This window comes from Pleurodeles waltl, chromosome 1_1 (genome assembly GCF_031143425.1).
Source record: "Pleurodeles waltl isolate 20211129_DDA chromosome 1_1, aPleWal1.hap1.20221129, whole genome shotgun sequence".
Classification (NCBI taxonomy): domain Eukaryota; kingdom Metazoa; phylum Chordata; class Amphibia; order Caudata; family Salamandridae; genus Pleurodeles; species Pleurodeles waltl.
The window spans coordinates 1,004,891,813-1,004,905,403 of record NC_090436.1 but is presented as its reverse complement, the minus strand read 5'-3'; the positions used below and the strand labels follow the sequence as shown (position 1 = coordinate 1,004,905,403).

The 13,591-nt window shown below is 49.0% G+C and overlaps 1 protein-coding gene across 6 annotated transcripts in view; it reads right to left on the bottom strand.

Moving 5' to 3' along the window:
- The window catches only part of LOC138291300 (ankyrin repeat domain-containing protein 17-like), a 1,121,799-nt gene that overhangs the window by 689,487 nt on the left and 418,721 nt on the right, over positions 1-13,591 (bottom strand). The gene's annotated exons all lie outside the window — the stretch shown is intronic.

Here is a 13,591-nt window from a genome sequence, read left to right as displayed (position 1 = left end):
GAGACTAACCTTTCCCAAGAGAGTCTTCATTTTCTAAGTGGAAGAACCTGGAAAGGCCATCTGCATTGGCATGGGCAGTCCCAGGTCTGTGTTCCACTATAAAGTCCATTCCCTGTAGGGAGATGGACCACCTCAACAGTTTAGGATTTTCACCTTTCATTTGCATCAGCCATTTGAGAGGTCTGTGGTCAGTTTGAACTAGGAAGTGAGTCCCAAAGAGGTATGGTCTCAGCTTCTTCAGGGACCAAACCACAGCAAAGGCCTCCCTCTCAATGGCACTCCAACGCTGCTCCCTGGGGAGTAACCTCCTGCTAATGAAAGCAACAGGCTGGTCAAGGCCATCATCATTTGTTTGGGACAAAACTGCCCCTATCCCATGTTCAGAGGCATCAGTCTGCACAATGAACTGCTTAGAATAATCTGGAGCTTTGAGAACTGGTGCTGAGCACATTGCTTGTTTCAGGGTGTCAAAGGCCTGTTGGCAGTCCACAGTCCAGTTCACTTTCTTGGGCATTTTCTTGGAGGTGAGCTCAGTGAGGGCTGTCACAATGGATCCATATCCCTTCACAAACCTCCTGTAGTACCCAGTCAAGCCAAGGAATGCCCTGACTTGAGTCTGGGTTTTTGGAGCTACCCAGTCCAGAATGGTCTGGATCTTGGGTTGGAGTGGCTGAACTTGGCCTCCACCTACAAGGTGGCCCAAGTAAACCACAGTTCCCTGCCCTATCTGGCATTTGGATGCCTTGATAGAGAGGCCTGCAGATTGCAGAGCCTTCAAAACCTTCCTCAGGTGGACCAGGTGATCCTGCCAGGTGGAGCTAAAGACAGCAATATCATCAAGATAAGCTGTGCTAAAGGACTCCAAGCCAGCAAGGACTTGATTCACCAACCTTTGGAAGGTGGCAGGGGCATTCTTTAAACCAAAGGGCATAACAGTAAACTGATAATGCCCATCAGGTGTGGAGAATGCTGTCTTTTCTTTTGCTCCAGGTGCCATTTTTATTTGCCAGTACCCTGCTGTCAAGTCAAAGGTACTTAGAAATTTGGCAGCACCTAATTTATCAATGAGCTCATCAGCTCTTGGAATTGGATGGGCATCTGTCTTGGTGACAGAATTGAGCCCTCTGTAGTCCACACAAAACCTCATCTCTTTCTTTCCATCTTTGGTGTGAGGTTTGGGGACTAAGACCACTGGGCTGGCCCAGGGGCTGTCAGAGCGCTCAATTACTCCCAATTCCAGCATCTTGTGGACTTCCACCTTGATGCTTTCCTTAACATGGTCAGACTGTCTGAAGATTTTGTTTTTGACAGGCATGCTGTCTCCTGTGTCCACATCATGGGTACACAGGGGTGTCTGACCAGGGGTTAGGGAGAAAAGCTCAGGAAACTGTTGTAGGACTCTCCTACAATCAGCTTGCTGTTGGCCCGAGAGGGTGTCTGAGTAGATCACTCCATCTACTGTACCATCTTTTGGGTCTGATGACAGAAGATCAGGGAGAGGTTCACTCTCTGCCTCCTGATCCTCATCTGTTACCATCAACAGATTGACATCAGCCCTGTCGTGGAAGAGCTTAAGGCGGTTTACATGGATCACCCTCTTGGGGCTCCTGCTTGTGCCCAGGTCCACCAAGTAGGTGACCTGACTCTTCCTTTCTAGTACTGGGTAAGGGCCACTCCATTTGTCCTGGAGTGCCCTGGGAGCCACAGGCTCCAGAACCCAGACTTTCTGCCCTGGTTGGAACTCAACCAGTGCAGCCTTTTGGTCATACCAAAACTTCTGGAGCTGTTGGCTGGCCTCAAGGTTTTTGGTTGCCTTTTCCATGTACTCTGCCATTCTAGAGCGAAGGCCAAGTACATAGTCCACTATGTCCTGTTTAGGCTCATGGAGAGGTCTCTCCCAGCCTTCTTTAACAAGGGCAAGTGGTCCCCTTACAGGATGACCAAACAGAAGTTCAAAGGGTGAGAACCCTACTCCCTTCTGTGGTACCTCCCTGTAAGCGAAAAGCAGACATGGCAGGAGGACATCCCATCTCCTTTTGAGTTTTTCTGGGAGCCCCATGATCATGCCCTTTAATGTCTTGTTGAATCTCTCAACCAAGCCATTAGTTTGTGGATGGTATGGTGTAGTGAATTTATAAGTCACTCCACACTCATTCCACATGTGCTTTAGGTATGCTGACATGAAGTTGGTACCTCGGTCAGACACCACCTCCTTAGGGAAACCCACTCTGGTAAAGATACCAATGAGGGCCTTGGCTACTGCAGGGGCAGTAGTCGACCTAAGGGGAATAGCTTCAGGATACCTGGTAGCATGATCCACTACTACCAGGATATACATATTTCCTGAGGCTGTGGGAGGTTCCAGTGGACCAACTATGTCCACACCCACTCTTTCAAAGGGCACCCCCACCACTGGAAGTGGAATGAGGGGGGCCTTTGGATGCCCACCTGTCTTACCACTGGCTTGACAGGTGGGGCAGGAGAGGCAAAACTCCTTAACCATGTTGGACATATTGGGCCAGTAGAAGTGGTTGACTAACCTCTCCCACGTCTTGGTTTGTCCCAAATGTCCAGCAAGGGGAATGTCATGGGCCAATGTTAGGATGAACTCTCTGAACAGTTGAGGCACTACCACTCTCCTAGTGGCACCAGGTTTGGGGTCTCTGGCCTCAGTGTACAGGAGCCCATCTTCCCAATAGACCCTATGTGTTCCATTTTTCTTGCCTTTGGACTCTTCAGCAGCTTGCTGCCTAAGGCCTTCAAGAGAGGGACAGGTTTCTTGTCCCTTACACAGCTCTTCCCTTGAGGGTCCCCCTGGGCCTAAGAGCTCAACCTGATAAGGTTCAAGCTCCAAAGGCTCAGTTCCCTCAGAGGGCAGAACTTCTTCCTGAGAAGAGAGGTTCCCTTTCTTTTGCTGTGTTGCAGTTGGTTTCCCAACTGACTTTCCTGTTCTCTTGGTAGGCTGGGCCATTTTTCCAGACTCCAGCTCTACTTTTTCACCCTGTGCCTTGCACTGTGCTCTTGTTTTCACACACACCAGTTCAGGGATACCCAGCATTGCTGCATGGGTTTTTAGCTCTACCTCAGCCCATGCTGAGGACTCCAGGTCATTTCCAAGCAGACAGTCCACTGGGATATTTGAGGAGACCACCACCTGTTTCAGGCCATTGACCCCTCCCCATTCTAAAGTAACCATTGCCATGGGATGTACTTTTCTCTGATTGTCAGCGTTGGTGACTGTGTAAGTTTTTCCAGTCAGGTATTGGCCAGGGGAAACCAGTTTCTCTGTCACCATGGTGACACTGGCACCTGTATCCCTCAGGCCCTCTATTCTAGTCCCATTAATTAAGAGTTGTTGTCTGTATTTTTGCATGTTAGGCGGCCAGACAGCTAGTGTGGCTAAATCCACCCACCCTCAGAAACTAGAGTAGCTTCAGTGTGAACCCTGATTTGCTCTGGGCACACTGTTGATCCCACTTGGAGACTAGCCATACCAGTGTTACCTGGATGGGAGTTTGGAGTGGAACCTTTCTTGGGACAGGCCTTGTCTCCAGTTTGGTGTCCATGCTGTTTACAGCTATGACACCAGGCCTTTTTGGGATCAAAGTTTTTACCCTTGTACCCATTGTTTTGTGAAGAGGCTCTGGGCCCACCCTCCTGTGCAGGTTTTTGGGGGCCTGTAGAAGACTCTTTACTATTTTTAGTTTTGGTTGTCTCATCACCCTTCTGCTGGGGAGTCTTTGTGACCCCTTTCTTTTGGTCACCCCCTGTTGAAGTCTTGGACACCCTTGTCTTGACCCAATGGTCCGCCTTCTTTCCCAATTCTTGGGGAGAAATTGGTCCTAGGTCTACCAGATGCTGATGCAGTTTATCATTGAAACAATTACTTAACAGGTGTTCTTTCACAAATAAATTGTACAGCCCATCATAATTACTTACACCACTGCCTTGAATCCAACCATCTAGTGTTTTCACTGAGTAGTCAACAAAGTCAACCCAGGTCTGGCTCGAGGATTTTTGAGCCCCCCTGAACCTAATCCTGTACTCCTCAGTGGAGAATCCAAAGCCCTCAATCAGGGTACCCTTCATGAGGTCATAAGATTCTGCATCTTGTCCAGAGAGTGTGAGGAGTCTATCCCTACACTTTCCTGTGAACATTTCCCAAAGGAGAGCACCCCAGTGAGATCTGTTCACTTTTCTGGTTACACAAGCCCTCTCAAAAGCTGTGAACCATTTGGTGATGTCATCACCATCTTCATATTTAGTTACAATCCCTTTGGGGATTTTCAACATGTCAGGAGAATCTCTGACCCTATTTATGTTGCTGCCACCATTGATGGGTCCTAGGCCCATCTCTTGTCTTTCCCTCTCTATGGCTAGGATCTGTCTTTCCAAAGCCAATCTTTTGGCCATCCTGGCTAACTGGATGTCCTCTTCACTGGGGCTATCCTCAGTGATTTCAGAGGTGTTGGTCTCTCCTGTGAGGGAACCAGCATCTCTGACTATTATTTTAGGAGTCAGGGTTTGAGGGACCCTGTTCTCCCTAGATAGGACTGGTAGGGGGGAATTGTCCTCCAAGTCACTATCCTCTTCCTCTGAGTTGCCACCCTCAGAGGGGTTGGCCTTTTCAAACTCTGCCAAAAGCTCCTGGAGCTGTATTTTGGTAGGTTTGGGGCCCATTGTTATTTTCTTTAGTTTACAGAGTGACCTTAGCTCTCTCATCTGTAGATGGAGGTAAGGTGTGGTGTCGAGTTCCACCACATTCACATCTGTGCTAGACATTATGCTTCTAAAAGTTGGAATACTTTTTAAGAAACTAAAACTGATTCTAGAATCTAATTCAAACTTTTAACAAACTTTTAAACTCTAAAAGAAATGCTAAACAGGATCTAACACAAGGCCCTAGCAGGTCTTTTAAGAATTTAGAAAACTTTTCAAATTGCAAAAATCAATTTCTAATGACAATTTTGGAATTTGTCGTGTGATCAGGTATTGGCTGAGTAGTCCAGCAAATGCAAAGTCTTGTACCCCACCGCTGATCCACCAATGTAGGAAGTTGGCTCTGTATGTGCTATTTCAAAGTAAGGAATAGCATGCACAGAGTCCAAGGGTTCCCCTTAGAGGTAAAATAGTGGTAAAAATAGATAATACTAATGCTCTATTTTGTGGTAGTGTGGTCGAGCAGTAGGCTTATCCAAGGAGTAGTGTTAAGCATTTGTTGTACATACACATAGACAATAAATGAGGTACACACACTCAGAGACAAATCCAGCCAATAGGTTTTTATATAGAAAAATATCTTTTCTTAGTTTATTTTAAGAACCACAGGTTCAAATTCTACATGTAATAGCTCATTCGAAAGGTATTGCAGGTAAGTACTTTAGGAACTTCAAATCATCAAAATTGCATGTGTACTTTTCAAGTTATTGACAAATAGCTGTTTTAAAAGTGGACACTTAGTGCAATTTTCACAGTTCCTGGGGGAGGTAAGTTTTTGGTTAGTTTTACCAGGTAAGTAGGACTCTTACAGGGTTCAGTTCTTGGTCCAAGGTAGCCCACCGTTGGGGGTTCAGAGCAACCCCAAAGTCACCACACCAGCAGCTCAGGGCCGGTCAGGTGCAGAGTTCCAAGTGGTGCCCAAAACACATAGGCTAGAATGGAGAGAAGGGGGTGCCCCGGTTCCGGTCTGCTTGCAGGTAAGTACCCGCGTCTTCGGAGGGCAGACCAGGGGGGTTTTGTAGGGCACCGGGGGGGACACAGGTCCACACAGAAATTTCACCCTCAGCGGCGCGGGGGCGGCCGGGTGCAGTGTAGAAACAAGCGTCGGGTTCGCAATGTTAGTCTATGAGAGATCTCGGGATCTCTTCAGCGCTGCAGGCAGGCAAGGGAGGGGTTCCTCGGGGAAACCTCCACTTGATCAAGGGAGAGGGACTCCTGGGGGTCACTCCTCCGGTGAAAGCCCGGTCCTTCAGGTCCTGGGGGCTGCGGGTGCATGGTCTCTCCCAGGTGTCGGGACTTAGGATTCAAAGAGTCGCGGTCAGGGGAAGCCTCGGGATTCCCTCTGCAGGCGGCGCTGTGAGGGCTCAGGGGGGACAGGTTTTTGTACTCACAGTCTTAGAGTAGTCCTGGGGTCCCTCCTGAGGTGTTGGATCGCCACCAGCCGAGTCGGGGTCGCCGGGTGCAGTGTTGCAAGTCTCACGCTTCTTGCGGGGAGCTTGCAGGGTTCTTTAAAGCTGCTGGAAACAAAGTTGCAGCTTTTCTTGGAGCAGGTCCGCTGTCCTCGGGAGTTTCTTGTCTTTTCGAAGCAGGGGCAGTCCTCAGAGGATGTCGAGGTCGCTGGTCCCTTTGGAAGGCGTCGCTGGAGCAGGATCTTTGGAAGGCAGGAGACAGGCCGGTGAGTTTCTGGAGCCAAGGCAGTTGTCGTCTTCTGGTCTTCCTCTGCAGGGGTTTTCAGCTAGGCAGTCCTTCTTCTTGTAGTTGCAGGAATCTAATTTTCTAGGGTTCAGGGTAGCCCTTAAATACTAAATTTAAGGGCGTGTTTAGGTCTGGGGGGTTAGTAGCCAATGGCCACTAGCCCTGAGGGTGGGTACACCCTCTTTGTGCCTCCTCCCAAGGGGAGGGGGTCACATCCCTAATCCTATTGGGGGAATCCTCCATCTGCAAGATGGAGGATTTCTAAAAGTTAGAGTCACCTCAGCTCAGGACACCTTAGGGGCTGTCCTGACTGGCCAGTGACTCCTCCTTGTTATTCTCATTATTTTCTCCGGCCTTGCCGCCAAAAGTGGGGCCTGGCCGGAGGGGGCGGGCAACTCCACTAGCTGGAGTGTCCTGCTGGGTTGGCACAAAGGAGGTGAGCCTTTGAGGCTCACCGCCAGGTGTGACAATTCCTGCCTGGGAGAGGTGTTAGCATCTCCACCCAGTGCAGGCTTTGTTACTGGCCTCAGAGTGACAAAGGCACTCTCCCCATGGGGCCAGCAACATGTCTCGGTTTGTGGCAGGCTGCTAAAACTAGTCAGCCTACACAGATAGTCGGTTAAGTTTCAGGGGGCACCTCTAAGGTGCCCTCTGTGGTGTATTTTACAATAAAATGTACACTGGCATCAGTGTGCATTTATTGTGCTGAGAAGTTTGATACCAAACTTCCCAGTTTTCAGTGTAGCCATTATGGTGCTGTGGAGTTCGTGTTTGACAGACTCCCAGACCATATACTCTTATGGCTACCCTGCACTTACAATGTCTAAGGTTTTGTTTAGACACTGTAGGGGTACCATGCTCATGCACTGGTACCCTCACCTATGGTATAGTGCACCCTGCCTTAGGGCTGTAAGGCCTGCTAGAGGGGTGTCTTACCTATACTGCATAGGCAGTGAGAGGCTGGCATGGCACCCTGAGGGGAGTGCCATGTCGACTTACTCGTTTTGTCCTCACTAGCACACACAAGCTGGCAAGCAGTGTGTCTGTGCTGAGTGAGGGGTCTCCAGGGTGGCATAAGACATGCTGCAGCCCTTAGAGACCTTCCTTGGCATCAGGGCCCTTGGTACTAGAAGTACCAGTTACAAGGGACTTATCTGGATGCCAGGGTCTGCCAATTGTGGATACAAAAGTACAGGTTAGGGAAAGAACACTGGTGCTGGGGCCTGGTTAGCAGGCCTCAGCACACTTTCAATTGTAAACATAGCATCAGCAAAGGCAAAAAGTCAGGGGGCAACCATGCCCAGGAGGCATTTCCTTACAGTATGGTTCTCACCTTTCATTTGCCTTAGCCACCTGAGATGTCTGTGGTCAGTTTGTACAAGGAAGTGAGTACCAAACAAGTATGGTCTCAATTTCTTCAGTGACCAAACCACAGCAAAAGCCTCCCTCTCACAATGGCACTTTAACGCTGTTCCCTGGGGAGGATCCTCCTCCTAATGAAAGCAACAGGCTAGTTATGGCCACCATCGTTGGTTCGGGACAGGACTGTTCTTATCGCATGTTCAGAGGCATCTGTCTGCACAATGAAATGCTTAGAGTAGTCTGGAGCTTTGAGGACTGGTGTGGAGCACATTGCCTCCTTCAGGGTGTAAATGGTTTTTTGACAACCAACAGTTCAGTTTAGCTTCTTGGAAATTTTCTTATGTCACTTCTGTGAGGGGGTCATAATGGATTGATACCCCTTCATAAACCTCCTGTAATAACCAGTCATACCAAAGAATGCCCTAACTTGAGTCTGGGTTTTACGAGCTTCTCAGGCCAGAACTGCCTGGATCCTGGGCTATAAGGGTTGCACTTGGCCTCCACCTACAAGGTGGCCCAAGTATACAACAGTGCTCTGCCTTATCTGGCATTCCGATGCCTTAATAGCGAGGCCTGCAGAGCCTGCAACATCTTCCCGAGGTGGATCGGGTGATCCAGCCAGGAGGAGCGAAAGGCCACAATATCATCTAGATATGCTGCACTGAAGGACTCCAAGCCAGCAAGGACTTGATTAACCAACATTTGGAATGTGGCAGGGGCATTCTTTTAACCAAAGGGTATAACAGTGAACAGATAATGCCCATCAGGTGTAGAGAATGCAGTCTTTTGTTTTGCTCCTGGTGCCATGTGAATTTGTCAGAACCCTCCATTCAAGTCAAATGTACTAAGAAACCTTGCTGCGGCTAATTTGTGTCTCAGCTCCTCAGCCCTTGGAATAGGGTAAGCATCTGTCGTGGTGACAGAGTTGAGACGTCTGTAGTCCACACAGAACCTCATTTCTTTCTTTCCACCCTGGGGATGAGGTTTGGGGACTAAGATCACTGGCCTAGCCCAGGGACTGTCAGAGGGCTCAATAACCCCTATATCCAGCATCTTGTTGACTTCAACTTTAATGCTCTCCTTAACTTGATCAGACTGCCTATAGATCTTTAATGTGATGGGCAAGCTGTCCCCAGTGTCCACCTCATGGGTACACCAGTGTGTTTGTCTAGGGGTTAAGGAGAAAAGCTTTGCATACTGCTGCAGTACTTGCCTGCAGTCAGCCTACTGTTGGGCAGTGAGCGTGTCTGAGTAGACAACTCCATCAACTGACCGATCTTTGGGGTTGTGAGAGGAGGTCGGGGAGAGGTTTACTCGTTGCTTCCTGATCCTCATCAGTAACCATCAGCATGGTTACATCAGCCCCGTCATAGAAAAGTTTGAGGCGATTCACATGATCATCCTTTTGGGTGTCCTGCTAGTGCCCGGTCTACCAAGTCGGTGACCTCACTTTATTTTTCTACGATAGGGTAAGGGCCACTCCACCTGTCCCGAAGTGCCCTGGGAGCCACAGGCTCCAGAACCCACTCCTTCTGCTCTAGTTTAAACTCTACCAGCGCAGCCTTTTGGTAATACCACTGCTTTTGGAGCTGTTGGATGGCCTCAAGGTTTTTTGAAGCCTTTTCCATGTACTCAGCTATCCTAGAGCAGAGGCCTAATACACACTCAATGACTAACTCCAGGCCAATGTTTTTATAAAGCAAAAATATATTTTGTTACTTAATTACTAGAACCAAAAGGTCTTTGCTACAGGTGTAAGTACAGTTGTAAATTGGTATCAAACAAATGTATCAAATGTACTCTGTTTAGGTTTTGCAGATAAAACAGTTTACAATTAACACTTTTTAATTTTAAACGTTGACAGTGCATTTTCTCATAGGAACCATTGCAGTCCTAGGAGAGAGAAGTGTTAGCACAGTTAACAGGTAAGTACTCTACTTACAATCCCAGTCTTCAGGGGTTAGGATATCCACAGTTCAAGTTGACCCCAAAAGTGCACGACCTGCAACACAGGTGCCAGCTGGGTGCAGAGGTCAAAGTTGGTTTTCAACAGAATCCTATTTAGACTTGGGGTACTCGGAAGAAAACAGATTGCACTTAAGCATTGTGACTTCAGGGCACAGGCTCGGGGGGTTTAGATGTGCGTAGAGGGGGGTGGGGGGGGCGGCAATCTCAGCAGCATCGGGCGCACAATATTTTTCAATGGGGGAACCCCGGGGGATCACAAAGATTCCGCAGGCTAGGTCCAGGGGGTTGGTTACGGAAAACAAAGGATGTACAAGTAGGAGAGGCACCAGCTGGATGCTGCTGACCATCAGTCGGATCCCCCGAGGGCAGGGGGCAGTGGGTGCAGGGGTACCTTTGGGCGTCTGGAATCTTCATCGGATCTGGTCACGGTCAGGTGTCCACCATATTCCCAGGCTGCAGGCGTCGTGATGGCCAGGAGAGTTCAACCCATGGTGGACTTGAGGTCCGAATTGCCTGGGGACCTTCTCTGGATTAATAAGCCACCTGGACACGGGCCGTGACCGTTGGGTGCAGACTGCTCAGTGCTCGCAGATCTGGGGCGGTTCCGGAGTCCTTTTGGAAGGTTTCTGCTGTCCTCTGGAGTTCTTGGTTCTCTGCTGGTCACTAGCTGGAGTGCCCTGGGGCACTTTAACAGGAGGCCTGAGCCTTTTAGGCTCACCGCCAAGTGTTGCAGTTCCTGCAGGGGGGAGGTGTGAAGCACCTCCATGCAGAGCTGGCTTTGTTCCTGACTCCTGAAAGCACAAAGGCTCTCACCCCATAGGGTCAGAAACTTGTCTGTCAGTGGCAGGCTGGCACAGACTAGTCTGCCCTATACTAGAGGATTGAGTGAAAAACTGGGGTGCATTTTCAAATAAATCCAGCACTGGCATCAGTGTGGGTTTACTGTACCAAACTTCCCAGTCTTCAGTGAAGCCATCGTGGAGCTGTGGAGTTCGTAATCACAAACTCCCAGCCCATGTACTTAATATGGCCACACTGCACATACAATGTCTAAGAATCGACTTAGACACTGAGGAGGCATATTACTCATGCAGCTGTGCCCTCGCCTGTGGTATAGTGCACCCTGCCTTAGGGCTGTAAGGCCTGCAAGAGGGGTGACTTAAGCCACAGGCAGTAGTTTGGGAGCATGGCACCATGGGATAGATGCCATGTCATCTTTACCTTTTTATCAGCACCAACACACACAATCTGCATCGGCAGTGTGCATGTGTTTGATGAGGGGCCCTTTGGGTGGCATAATATCTGCCTCAGCCCTCAGGAACCCTCCCAGGCCACAGAGCCCTTGGTACCACTGGTACCTTTTTCAAGGAAATCCGAAACATGGAGTGAAGCGTGTGTCCTGGGAGCTCTGGATTCATCTCCCCCTGCTCCTTGCTGGTTGTTGATGCGGCATGGGGCTGGGGGGATTGGACAGGATGAAATGGCTTGCTGCCAAGGACTCTGCTTGGGCCTAGAGGACTACAACGCGCACAGTGAAGTGAGGACTAGGTTGAGTTGACTGGTGAAGACATCGCTACCCAGATACCAGGGACTACTCCCCCCCCCCCCTCATGCCCACCAGTCATACGCACACATCAACAACTTTTGTCACGCACGCCATGCTGTGAAACCTAGACTCCACCCTCATTTCGGACATCTCTATTTTTGACCAAGCAGACACGGAATTGATCTGGAATAGATGGGACAGTATCCTCCACCACCCCCGTTGTGCTGGTGTGTACACCCGTCATTAATGAGATACCCAGTCCATGTCAAGACAATTCGCACTGCTATAATACATTACTTCGACTCTTATGCCCACCCAAATACCTTGGTACACACACTTTGGGATGGGTTCAAGGCAACCCATCAGGAGAGGAGAAGGGGGAGGAGGGAATCACCTCTATCTCCATGACCCAGGTAAGGGAGTACAGGCTAGTCAGGTCAGGACTAATAATGGAGATTAACTGATACACCAAGATCACGTCGACCTGTCCCAGCGCACTAAATGGCAGTTGGCCGCCTTGCCAGGTAAGCTACGCTTGCATTGTACCAATAAGGAGCAGTGCAAATAATTTTGAGCCCTTTTCTATAATATAATTAGGCCGATCTGCCCCGAGGGAGGACAGAAGCTACAAGGCAAGAGGGATTTTTTTTTTTATATATACTTACGCATAAGGGGAGCGGACCCTTAGACAAGGGCTGCTCCCCAGGGGGTCAAATTATTTTTAGGCCATTTCTGTACCCCAGAAAGGCCACTAGGTACCAGGGCAGCTCCCTGGAGGGGTGGTCCATAACATTTCTTTAGGCCATTTCTCCCCTCCCCCGGGACCGATGGGCCTTCTATAATTCGGCCTATCTGCACCGGGGGTCAGGGTTGGGATCCAGAGAACCCCTAGACACCAGGGATAATTTTTTTATTTTTTATTTTTTGCGATCCCTTAGGCCAATTATTTTGTGGAAGTGGCAGAAACCACTAGACCCCAGGGATTGGTGTGTGTGTGTGTGTTTTGTTTGGGGGCAGCCCCTTGGGCAAGGGTCACTCCCCATGGGGGCACATTACTGTTGACCATACCTGGGGGGCAGACAGGCCTATTTTTGGAAGGCCCATCTGCCCCCAAGGGGGGCTGAAAGCCCACCAGAGACCAGGGAAGATTTTGTTTCCAAATTAAGAGGGTGGGGGTATGGCCATACCCCCACCCCAAATAAATGGGGGCAAAGTTGTTCTGCCCACCAGTGGGCAGATGGGGCAATTACCCCTGATCCACACCCAGGGGGCCAGGAGGTCTACTAGATGCCATGGAATTTAATTTAAAAAAAATCTGGGGTGGTGGTTATGCTCCCACCCCAACTGAAGGGGGTAACAGTCTTTCAGCTCTCTCCCCCACCCACGAACACTCAAACAACTTATCCCACGGTAATCAACAAGACAATTGATTTTGGGTTTACATTTGCGCCAAGAGAGCTTGGTAACTCTCAGAATCATCCCACTTGGAATGGTGAGGGCTGCACTTTTTTGACTTTGGGACAATGCCATGTAGAAAAATCCACAAGACAGACACATCTGAAAACAAAAAATCTGGTTGATGCCAGGGTGGTGTGCTTCACATGCACCCGGCACCATTTTCTTACCCACAATGCCCTGCAAACCTCCAACTTTGCTAGAAATTACAAATTTTTCCCACGTTTGTGTGACAGAACCTTCGGGAATCTGCAGGAATTCACAACATTCCTACCACCCAACATTGTCTCACCTATAAAGTTAACAATTCTGCTGCACTTGTCCTCCTAAAATATATATATATATTTTTTTTTTTTACACAAACTGCCTTTTTGGACCCGCTTTGGTTAACCCTCAATTTCGACATGTTTTAGGCTCTTCCCTGTCACAGGCACTTGGCCCACCTACACAAGTGAGGAATCATTTTTCTTGGGAGACTGAGGGGAACATTGGGTGGTAGGAAATTTGGCCCGGTGCCGTGATCCCACACAGAAATGTGGGAAAAATTTGATTTATTAGCTAGGTTTGCTGAGGATTCTGGGTAAGAAAACATTGGGGGATCCATGCAAGTTATAACTTCCTGGACTCCCTTGGGTGTCTAGTTTTTAGAAATGTCTGGGTTTGGTAGATTTTCCTAGATGGCTGCTGAGCCCCGGACCAAAAGAACCCCACAAGTCACCCCATCTTGGATTCCCCTAGACCCTAAAAATGCACGGTTTGGAAGGTTTCCCTAGGTATCTGCTGAGCTAGAGGTCAAAATCTACAGTTAGGCACTTTGCAAAAAACATGTCAGATGTCAATCTAAAA